We start from the raw sequence: 12829 nt of genomic DNA, 5'->3' as shown, positions 1-12829 counted from the left end.
GTTCTCACTCATAAGTGGGAGTTGAACAATGAAAACACACAGACGCAGGGAAGGGAACATCATACACTGGGGCCTGTCGGGGGGTTGGGGGTTAGGGGACGGATAGCAAAGCATTATTTTCTTATAGTCCTCATCTGAGTTAATCCAACCCCAGCTACCCAGTAACCCAAACCAGAAATCTGGAACGTGGTTTAGTATAGCAAAGGCTTGGATAGCCTAGGTTTGACTTCACTTTTCATGACTGTGAATAACTTTGCCTCTCAGTGCCTCAGTTTCTCATATATAAAATGAGAATATAATAGTGTATTATAGTGCATTCCAGGATTCTTGTGAGGATTAAATGAGAGTTTATATATTTAGTGTTTAAAATTCAATAAATGTATATCTTTAATCCTTTTTTTATGCACTACATTCAATCTGTAAGTTTATTATTTTATTTTCTCTTATCAGAAATTTCCTTCGCATCATTATCACTTCCTTGCTTCAAGTCCTTCCAGACTGGCTTTCCTGGATAACCTGTATCCAGTGTTTGCAAATTACTTCAACCATCTCTCTCCACTCTTCCCCTTAGTCGTATTTCTTCTCTGGTGGTGTGTACTGCTGATAGAGTGTGTTTTCTTGATATAAAATATTTTACATATTTATGGAGTACATGTTAGTATTTCTTACATGTATAGAAAGTGCAAGGTGGGCACCATGGCTCACGCCTGTAATCCCAGCATTTTGATAGGCCGAGGCAGGCAGATCATGTGAGGTCGGAAGTTCGAGACCAGCCTGACCAACATGGAGAAACCTCGTCTCTACTAAAAAATACAAAATTAGCCAGTCATAGTGGTGCAAGCTGTAATCCAACCTACTCGGGAGGCTGAGGCGGGAGAATCGCTTGAACCTGGGAGGCGGAGGTTGCAGTGAGCCGAGATCATGCCATTGCACTCCAGCCTGGGCGACAGAGTGAGACTCAGTCTCAAAAAAAAGAAAATGTATTGATCATGTGAGGGAGTGTTTGGTATATCCATAACCTTGAGTATTTACCATTTCTATGTTTTGGTAACATTTCAAGTCCTTTCTTCTAGCTACTTTGAAATATACTATACAATGTTGCTGACTATAATCACCCTACGCTATTATCAAATAATGGGGTTATCTTTTCTATCTGACTATATGTTTATATTCACGAATCAACCTTTCTTTATCCCCCCTTTCACTCTTGCACCTTTCCCAACCTGTGGTATATATCATTATATAACATTCTATTTTCTAATTCCAGAAAATCAGTTTGCTTGTTTGTTTGTTGTTTTGTTTTGAGATGGAATCTGGCTCTGTTGCCCAGGCTGGAGTGCAGTGGCGCGATCTCGGCTCACTGCAAGCTCCCCCTCCCGGGTTCACATCATTCTCCTGCCTCAGCCTCCCAAGTAGCTGGGACTACAGGCGCCCAACACCACGCCCCACTAATTTTTTTGTATTTTTAGTAGAGATGGGGTTTCACCGTGTTAGCCAGGATGGTCTCAATCTCCTGACCTCGTGATCTGCCCGCAAAGTGCTGGGATTACAGGCATTAGCCACGGCACCCGGCCCAGAAAATCAGTATTTTAGCTCTCACACACGAGTAAGAAAATGTGGTATCTGTCTTTTTGTGTCTGACTTATTTAAATTAACATAATAGCCTTCAAGCTCCATATTTCTGCAAATAACATGATTTTATTCATTTTGATAGCCCAATAGTATTTTGTTGTGTATATATACCACATTTTTAAATTTATTAATCCACCAGTGACACTTGGGTTATTCCAAATCTTTGCTGTTGTAAAGAGTGTTGCAATATTCTTTTGATATACAGATTTCTTTTCCTTTGGATAAATACCCAGTAGTGGAATTGCTGGATAATAACATAGTATTAATTTTTTTTGAGAAAACTCCATACTGTTTCACATAGTGGTTGTACTAAGTTACATTCCCACCAACGGTGTACAAGAGTTCCCTTTTCTACTCATCCTTGACAGTATCTGTGCTTTTATGTTGTTTGATTTTTAAGTAATGGCCATTCTAACTTGGATAAAATGGTATTGCATTGTGGTTTTGATTTGCATTTCCCTAATGATTAGTGATGTTGAGTATTTTTTATATACCTGATAGCCATTTGTATGTCTTATTAAAAATTGCATTCATGTCCTTAACACACATCTTAATGGGATTATTTGATATTGGTTGTTGAGTTGCTTTAGTTCCATGTATATTCTGGATATTAATTAGTCCCTTGTCAGATAAATAGTTCGTAGAAGTTTCTCCCATTCAACAGATTGTTTCTTGACTCTGCATTTTTTCCTTTGCTGTGAAGAAGGCTTTTAGTTTAATTTAGTCCTACTTGTCTATTTTTGTTATGGTAGTCTGTGCTTTTGCAGTATTAGCCATGAAATGTTCCCCAAGACCAATGTCTTAAAGCATTTTCCCTATGTTTTTCTCTAGTAGTTTTATAGTTTTGGGTATTATATTTAAGTCATTCTTCTGTACATGAATATCCAATTTTCCTGGCACCACTTTTTGAAAAGGATGTCCTTTCCCCATTGTGTGTTCTTGGCAACTTTATATTAAAACAACAACAACAACAACAAACACAGTTGCTTGTAAATGCGTGGATTTATTTCTGGACTCTCTATTCTGTTCCATTTGTCTATGTGTCTATTTTTATATCAATACCATGCTGTTTGGGATGCAATAGACTTGTAATGTATTTTGAAGTTAGGCAGGGTGATGCCTCCAGCTTTGTTCTTTTTTGTTCAGGTTTCCTTTGGCTATTTGAGCCCCTTTTTGTTTTCATACAAATTTTAGCATTTTTCTTAATCTCTGTGAAAATAGAAAATACTTAGGGATTGCACTGAATCTATATATTGCTTTGTGCATTATGGTCATTTTAACAATATTTATTCTTTTGATCCATAAGCATGGGATGTATTTCCATTTGTTTGTGTACTCTTCAATTTTTTTCATTAGTGTTTTGCAGTTTTCCTTGCAGATATTTTTCACCTCCTTAAATTTATTCCTAAGTATTTTATTTTTGGGAGCTGTTATAAAAGGGATTACTTTCCTGATTTCTTTATCATCTAGCTCATTATTAGTGTATGGTATATTGATTTTTATGTTAATTTTATATTATGCAACTTTACTGAATTTATTAATTAAATCTACAAGGCTTTTGGTGTTGTTAGTTTTTTCTAGATATCTGATTATATCATTAGGAAAGAGGAACAATATGACTTCCTATTTTTCACTTTGGATGCCTTTTATCTCTTTCTCTTGACTGATTGCTCTTATCAGGACTTCCAGGACTATGTTGAATAGCAGTGGTGAAAGTGGGCATCTTTAACTTGTTCCAGTTCTTAGAGGAAACACTTTCAGTTTTTCCCCATTTAGTATGATTTTAGCTGTGAGTTTGTCATATATGGCCTTCATTATTTTGAGGCATATTCCTTCTATTCCTAGTTTGTTGAGAATGTTTATCATTTTTAAGTGATGTTGAATTTTATCAAATGCTTTTTCTACATCTTTTGAGATGATCATATTATTTTGTTGATGCGATGTATCATGTTTACTAATTTGTATATGTTGAAAAATCCTTGCATCCCTAGTATAAATCCAAGTTGGTCATGGTGTATTATCTTTTTGGTGTCCTGTTGAATTCTGTTTGTTAGTATTTTGTTAAGGACTTTCTGCATCTATGTTCATTGGGGATATTGGCCTATAGTTTTCTTTTTGCTGTGTTCTTGCCTGGTTTTTGGTATCAGGGTAAGGTTGGCCTCATAGAATGAGTTATGGAGAGTTCCCTCTTCAATTTTTTGAAGTAGTTTTAGGGGCATTGGTATTTTTTCTTAACATGTTTGGTAGAATTCGGCCATTAATCCATCCAATTCTAGGCTACTTTTTGTTGGAAGACTGTTAGTATATGATTCATTCTCACTACTTGTTATTAGTCTGCTCAGGTTTTCTGTTTCTTCCTGATTCAGTCTTGGTAGGTTTCATGTTTCCAGGAATGTATTAATTCCTCTATGTTCTCCTGTTTATTGGCATATAGTTGCTCATAATAGTCTCTCATTCTCTTTTTAAATATTTCTCTGATATCAATTGTAATATCTCCTTTTTCATTTCTGATTTTGTTTATTTGGGTCTTCTCTCTTCTTTGTTAGTTTGGCTAGAAGTTTATAAATTTTGCTTGTCTTTCCAGAGACCCAAATTTTATTTGGTTTATCCTTTGTATTTTTTAAGTCTCTCTTACTTAGTTCTGCTGAGATCTTTATTATTTCTTTACTTCTCGTAAGTTTGTTTTTTCCCCTACTTTTCTAGTTCCTTGAAGTACATTATTAGGTTGTTAATTTGGAATATTTCTACTTTTTTGATGTATGCATTTATTGCTATAAACCTTTCTTTTTCGCTGCATTTGCTGGTTTCTACAGGTATTGGCATATTGTGTTTTCATTTTCATTTGTTTTGAGAATATTTTTTATTTTCATCTTAATTTTTCATTAACTCAGTGGTCATTAAGGAGCATGTTAAATAATTTCCATGTATTTGTATATTTTCCAAAGTTCCTCTTAGTGTTGATTTTTATTTTTATTCCATCGTGGTCTCAGAGGATACTTCATGTAATTTTAAGTTTTAAAAATTCGTAGATATTTGTTTTGTGGCCTATTATATAGTCTCTCCTAGAGAATGTTCCATGTGCTAATTAGAATAATGTATATTCTGCAATTGATATTGTAGACATTTACAGAAAATTGAAAATTTTCTGTAAATGTCTACAATATCCATTTGGACTAGAGTCCAATTTAAATCCAATACTTCCTTATTGATTTCCTGTCTAAATTGTCTTTCTAATGCTGAGAGTGGGGTGTTGATATCCTTCACTATTGTTGTAGTAGATGTAGCTCTCTTTTTACATCTAGTAATATTTGTGTTATGAATCTGAATATTCCAATGTTGGGTGCATATATATTTAGAATTGTTATATCATGTTGCTAGATTGATCAATTTTTAAATCATATAGTGACCGTCTTTGTCCTTTTTAAAACTGTTTTTGATCTATAATCTATTTTACCTGATATAATTATAGCTAATTCTGTCAGCTTTTGGTTTCCATTTGCATGGAATACCTTTTTCTATCCCTTTATTTGAATTGATATGTGTATTTGCAAGTTAAATATGTTCTAAGATAGTTGGATCATTTTTCTTTATTCATTTTTCTCTATATCTTTAAAGTGGAGAATTTAATCCATTCATATTGAAGGTTGTTATTGATGTAAGAGGTTTTTTTTACTATCATATTGTTAATTGTTTTCTGGTTGTTTTGTATATTCTTGTTTCCTTTCTTTTTCTCTTATTGTTTGTCATCGTAGGTTGGTGTTTTACTGTAGTAGTATCATTTAAGTCCTTTATGTTCCTCATTTGTTTATTTGGTTTACCACTGACTTTTATCCTTTCATGTGTTTTTATGGCTGTAATTCATCCTTTAGCTTTAAAGTTTTGAACTCCCTTGAATTTTTCTTATAAGGCTAGTTTCAGGGTGATGAATTCCTTTAGCATTTGCTTATCTGGAAAAGACTCAATTTATTCTTCACTTATGAAGGATAATTTTGTTGGACATAATATCTTTTGGTGAAAATTTTTTGTTTTCTTCCAGCACTTTGAATATGTCATACCATTCTCTTCCTGCTTGTAAGGTTTCTGCTAAGAAATCCACTGTTATTCTGATGGGGGTACCTAGGTGCTTTTCTCTTACTCTTTCTATTATCCTTTATTTTGCTTTGACTTGAGACAGTTTGACTATAATGTGTGATATGGTTTGGCTGTGTGTCCCCACCCAAAATCTCATCTTGGAATTGTGATCCAATCTTCAAATGTCAAGGCATAATCTTCAAATGTCAAGGGCGGGACTACCTGATGGAGGTAATTGGATCATGAGGGCGGTTTCCCCCTTATGGCTCTCATGATAATGAGTGAGTCTCTTGAGATCTGATGGTTTTTAAGTAACTACCATTTCCCCTGCTTGCAGTCACTCTGTCCTGCCACCCTGTGAAGAAGGTGTCTGCTTCTCTTTTGCCTTCCGCCATGACTCTAAATTTCCTGAGGCCTCCCAGCCATGCTGAACTGTAAGTCAATTAAAACTTTTTCCTTTATAAATTACCCAGTCTTGGGTATTTCTTCATAGTAGTGTGAAAATGGACTAATACAATGTGTAAAGGAGAAAATCTTTTTGTATTATATTTGTTTGGGGATCTTTGAATTTCTTGCATCTGGATGTCTAGGTTTCTTGCTAGAATTAGGAATTTTTTGTCTAATATTTCATTAAATATATTTTCTAACATTTTTATTCTATGTCCTTAAGGACACCAATAATTCAAATATTCACTTGTTTTCTATTGTTGCAAATGTCATGAAGACTTTGCTCATTTTTTTTCTTTTTTCTTTGTTTTTATTGAATTGCATTATTTCAAAAGACCTATCTTCAAATTCTGAGATTCTTTCTCCTGATTGATCTAATATATTGTTGAAACTTTCAAATGTATTTTATATTTCAGTCAATGAATTATTTAATTCCAGAATTTTTGTTCTTTTGTTTTAATATCTATCTCTTTGGTAAACTTCTCATTAATATTTGGAATTGTTCTTATGATTTCTCTGCATTGCTATTTCAAACTCTTATGTATCTTGCTGGGTTTCTTTAACAATTAGAATTCCGAATTCTTTTTCCAGGATTTTGTAAATTTCTTTTTGATTAGGATATGTTGCTGTAGATTTAGTTTTGGAGATATCATATTTCCTTGCTTCTCCATGTTTTCTGTGTGCTTACATTAATATAAATGTATCTAATGTAAGAGTCACTTCTTCCAATTGTTGAATTTACCTCTATAGGAAACGATTTTTTCCTGAAACTGTGTGTGTGTGTGTGTGTGTGTGTGTAATCTTTGTATGATTTTTAAGCTGTAAATCGTGTCAGTGGTATCCGGGATTTTCTTTGTGGTTTAGGAGGTGTTTATTAGTGGAAGCTTTGGTGAAGTTTTGCTGAGGACTAGGAAGCCAGGTGGGCCAGTCTCCAGGCCCCAGTGGCGGTGGCAGTAGGCTAAGTATGTCTGTCTTTCAGCCCCAGTGTGGCATACACTGGCACCATAATTAACAAGTCCATGGTGGCTGATTTTTGGGTTTCCAGGTGGCTTGTTCAGATGCTGGCAGTGGCAATGGTAGGCCAGGAGTATGGGCAGGCTCTTGTGTCCCTGGACAGCAGGCATGATGTGGATGATGGCGGAAGCAATAGTCAGGGGTACCCCCTGGTCTTTGCTGGTGGTGGTGTTGGCTATGACGGGTTGAGTAGACCAGTCCCCTAGCCCTCTAGGAGTGCATGAAGATGGGTGCTAACTATGTTAATATCAGCAGGTAGTGTTGTCCTGACCACAGACCCTGGGAGAAGTGTTCAGGTGCCAACAGTAGTCAACTGGTAGGAGCAATCGCCAGGTTCCTGGATCATATGCTTGAATAAAGGGGGGTTGGGGCATGTAGGACTGGGCCAGTGGACTTGTTTCAGTCCCTATGGTCGTGTGATCAGGCACTTGCTGTGATAGGCAATGACGGCATTATCCCCAATTTTCCAGCATAATGCTCATGTATGTTCACTGGCAGCTGCACTGTGAACCAACCAATGCAAAGGGCAGGGACCCTCTCAGCAGGAGCAGGATAATCAGGTAGCTGTGGGATGTGAAGTTTCCCCGTACCTTGATCCCACAGTGGCCTGCAATAGCAACAGTGAGATTTGTCTCTGGGATGTATGAAAGTGCCCAGTCTCACCTCTCTGTCCTTGGGCCTGTGGTGGTAGTAGCAGTGGCAGTTCTGGTCCCAGGGCAAAATAGATCTTCAGAGGCTGGGGTCTCAGAATGGCACAGGTTGTGGTCCTCTCAATGGGGAGGGTGGAGCCACTCTTAGTGGAAGCAGCATAGTTGGGAGTATAGTTTGCTTGAATCTTGGTCCCGCAGCAGCCCTCAGCTACAGAGTGGGGATTGTCCTCAGGGTGCATGAAAGTGCCTGGCCTCCCTCCTCATCATTAGCACCAGTGGGAGCAGCAGTGGTGGCATCAGTTTCAGGGTAGGATGCAGTCCTTTGGGGGCTTGGCTCTCAGAATGGTGCCATGCTGAAGCTGCTCATGGCTCAAACAACCTGTGAGACTCAGCATGAGTTCCTTCCCTGAAGCAATGCCTCTGTGCATCTCTAGGCAGCTCTCTATGTTATCCTTGAGGCCCCTGTAGGTTGAGGGACTCTCCTGTAGCTAGAATTGTAAAAGTCCATGACAGGAATGTGGGGCCCTGGGGGCTGCTCACTTATCCTTTACTCATGTCTGGGAGTTTCTCCTGGCTCCCAACTATTCTCGGCCAAGCAGGATGCCTGCCATGTGATATGGTTTGGCTATGTCCCCACCCAAATCTCATCTTGAATTGTAACTCCCACAGTTCCCATATGTCATGGGGAGAACCCGGTGGCAGATAATTGAATCATAAGGGTGGGTCTTTCCCATGCTGTTCTCATGATAGTGAATAAGTTTTACAAGATGTGATGGTTTTAAAAATGGGAGTTTCCTTGCACAAGCTCTCTCTCTCTTTGCCTGCTGCCATCCATGTAAGACTCCTCCTTGCCTTCTGCCATGTTGAGCCTGTGAAGCCTCTGCAGACACATGGAACTGTAAGTCCACTAAACCTCTTTCTTTTGTAAATTGCCAGTCTCAGCAGCATGAAAACGGACTAATACAGTAAATTGGTACTACTAGAGTGGGGTGAAAATGTGGAAGCAAATTTGGAACTGGGTAACAGGCAGAAGTTGGAACAGTCTGGAGGGCTCAGAAGAAGACAGGAAAATGTGGGAAAGTTTGGAACTTCCTAGAGACTTGTGAATGACTTTGACTAAAATACTGATAATGATATGGACAATGAAATCCAGACTGAGGTGGTCTCAGATGGAGATGAGGAGCTTGTTGGGAACTGAAGCAAAGGTGACTCCTGTTATGTTTTTAGACAGAGACTAGTGCCATTTTACCCCTGCCCTAGAGATTTGTGGAACCTTGAACTTGAGAGATGATTTAGGGTATCTGGTGGAAGAAATTTCTAAGCAGCAAATCATTCAAGAGGTGACTTTGGTGCTATTAAAGGCATTCAGTTTTAAAAGGGAAATAGAGCATACAAGTTTGGAAATTTTGCAGCCTGACAATGCAATAGAAAAGAAAATCCCATTTACTGAGGAGAAATTCAAGCTGGCCACAGAAATTTGCATATGTAACAAGGAGACGAATGTTAATCACCAAGACAATGGGGGAAATGTCTCCAGGGCATCTTAGAGACATTTGCAGCAGCCCTGCCCATCCCAGGCCCTGCAGTTCAGGAGAAAAAAGTGGTTTCGTGGGCTGGACCCAGGGTCCTTCTGCTGTGTGCAGTCTAGGGACTTGGTGCCCTGTGTCACAGCCACTCCAGTCATGAGTAAAAGGGACCAAGGTACAGTTCAGGCTGTTGCTTCAGAGGATCAAAACCTCAAGTCTTAGACGATTCCACATGGTGTTGAGCCTGTGAGTGCACAGAAGTCAAGAATTGAGTTTTCAGAATCTCTCCCTAGATTTCTCATCCTAGAGGATGTATGGAAACGCCTGGATGCCCAGGTGGAAGTTTGCTATGGGTTTGAGGCCCTCATGGTGAACCTCTGCTAGGGCAGTGTGGAAGGGAAATGTGGGGTTGGAGACCCTGCACAGAGTTCCTACTGGTGCACTACCTAGTAGAGCTGTGAGAAGAGGACCACCATCCTCCAGACCCCAGAATGGTAGATCCACTGACAGCTAGTGCCATGTGCCTGGAAAAGCTGCAGACACGTAATGCCAGCCCATGAAAGCAGCCAGGAGGCGGGGGCTATACCCTGCAAAGCCACAGGGCTGGAGATGCCCAAGGCTGTGGGAGCCCACCCCTTGCATCAGTGTGACCTGGATGTGAGACATGGAGTCAAAGGAGATCATTTTGGAGCTTTAAAACTTGACTGCCCTGCTGGATTTTGAGCTTGCATGGTGCCTGTAGCCCCTTGGTTTTGGCCAATTTCTCCCATTTGGAATGGCTGTATTTACCCAATTCCTGTAACCCCATTGTATCTAGGAAGTAATTAACTTGCTTGTGATTTTACAGGCTCATAGGCAGAAGGGACTTGCCTTGTCTCCAATGAGACTTCAAACTGTGGACTTTTGAGTTAATGCTGAAATGAGTTAAGACTTTGTGGGACTGTTGGGAAGCCATGATTGTTTTTGAGATTTGGGAGGGGCCACGGGTGGAATGATATGGTGTGACCGCATCCCCACCCAAATCTCATCTTGAATTGTAACTCCCACAATTCCCATGCGTCATAGGAGGAACCCAGTGGTAGGTAATTGAATCACAGGGTGGGTCTTTCCTGTTCTGTTCTCATGATAGTGAACAAGTCTCACAAGATATGATGGTTTTAAAAATGGAAGTTTCCCTGCATAAGCTCTCTCTCTCTTTGCCTGCTGCCATCCACATAAGATGTGACTTGCTCCTCCTTGCCTTCCCCCATGTTAAACCTGTGAAGCTTCCCCAGTACATTAAACCTCTTTCTTTTGTAAATTGCCGAGTAAAATTGGGTATGTCTTTATTAGCAGCATGAAAACAGAATAATACACCATCCTTCCCTCTCCTTAGCTGCCAGAGCTTCCCATCACTTCTCTGTTGAATTCCATTGTTCTCTCTTAGATGATCTATTCATAATGTCATGAGTGTGGTCCTTGACTGGACTTCTTTTCTGTCTTCAGCCAATTTCATTGTAATAAAATAACAAGATCGCTCCTTTTTATAAGTTTTCCTCAAATTTTATACAGAAACAAAACATGGGCCTTGGAGTACATGACTTGGATTTCCACATTTAGTTTAAGGCTAGATATATTTTTAGACTACCTTAAGATAAAGTGTATTTATAGACTAGGACCAAGGCAAACTCATGTTATCTTTGTTATTGACATGGATAACAATATTAACAAGTTTCACATTTCAATGGATTTCAAATTTTATTATGTAATATGGGCATTGTAATATCAGCTTCATAAATGTTTTGTGATGAATTTATAAAGTATGAGGTATTTTACATGGCAATTTTGATTTTTTTGGTGAATATATATACATTTTATATTATCAATTCTGATTCAGTGTATTTTAAAAGGCACAAACTTACCTCTGAATTCCTTTTGTAAGCAAGTCAGATTTTCTTTATCATTTTTCAATAGAATGCATCTGCCTTCATAAATCATATATAAAGTTGATAAAAGCAAAGAGCACAGCCTTAGGAAAATCTAACAGGTCAGTAGCTATTTATAATTTGACAATTTATGAGAACAAATGTCTCCATTACATAAATAATTCCCTTGCATTTCATTTGCTTACACACCATTATTTCTAAAAGTTTGTCACAAAAAGAATGGTGATCGATTTATCTTCTTAGCTGGCACAGTGGGTAAATGTGAGCACCACTGCATTCCTTCAGTCAGCTTGCTAGGAAGATAATATTAATCTTTTATTTTATAAAGATATACCTGAATTTTAGCCAAAGGCCAATGATCCACAGAGACATAAAAAGCCCTATGAGTAATTCATCCCTGAGCTTTTTCTGTGTACTCCAGTGATCCTTTGGCTGGTTCCACCTGAGTCACTGAATGGAAATGGGAACTGTCCTTAAATATTATTCAGCCCTTTATTGTCTCTCATCAGCATAAGAGTACGAGCAATAAAATTGTTTCGGGGCATGTTTGCCAGCTTGTGTAGAAGTAAAAAGAGCCTTCCATGTACTAAGGATTAGACAACTTGTGTTCGAATCAAGACCTCCCATTGGGTATTCTTGTGCCAATCAATCGTAAAGCATTCTGAAAATCACTTATAAAATAAGAAATACAGGTTAGATATGCCCAATGATTTATAAATGACATTAAAAGCAGTGTCATTTATAAATTATAAAATCATTTATTATATGAGAAGGCTGGACCACATGCTTGAATGTGTTTTGTCAATTTGGGTAAGAATGGAAGCTATATTTCTCAAACTCCCCTTCCCTGTGTGGGTCCAGAATAGTTTGGGTCAAGAAAGAAACTTGTGTAAGATTTGGAAGGCAGAAATAAATGTGGAGTCATTACTCTTGGAAGAAACTTTATAGTCAGACACTAGGATAGCAGACCAGAAGGGCCCAATAGTCCACTGAACTCCAGTTTATCTTAACTCTCCTCCCATTCTGAGATCATAGTTGCTGGTATGTCAACCAGCAGTAACCCTATGCCTACAACCATGCACCTGACTACAAGTGCCTTAGAAGTGCTAGTCATACATAGGCACCAGCTTCTTCAGAAGGGGCAGTAACTATGGGCCTCCCCATGAGTACTCTCTTCAGGGGCCCACTTAGAGATCCAGAGGCTCTTGTCTAGAATTTCCTGTAAACTAACTTGTACACACATACCAGTGCTTCATGTCAACATGGTTAGAGCAGTTATTTCTCTGATCTCCTCACTTTCTCTTTTGTTACATCCTCACATACTCACAATTTGCTGTGACCAAGTATCTCAGTCCAGTATATAAGTTCTCAGGGAATATAGCAACTACAGATGCACACATGTGACTCAGAGCATCTGGGAACACCTGGAAAGTATGCGTTTGTATTGAGCATTTTTCTACGTAGAAGGGGTACATAATTTTTAACGTATTTATAAAGAATTCAGTAAGTCCAGGCTGAGTGCAGTGACTCATGCCTATATTCCCAGCACTTTGGGAGGCCGAGG

The sequence above is a fragment of the Piliocolobus tephrosceles genome, chromosome 2, assembly GCF_002776525.5.
Source record: "Piliocolobus tephrosceles isolate RC106 chromosome 2, ASM277652v3, whole genome shotgun sequence".
Lineage (NCBI taxonomy): Eukaryota > Metazoa > Chordata > Mammalia > Primates > Cercopithecidae > Piliocolobus > Piliocolobus tephrosceles.
This window is presented reverse-complemented; position numbering follows the sequence as displayed.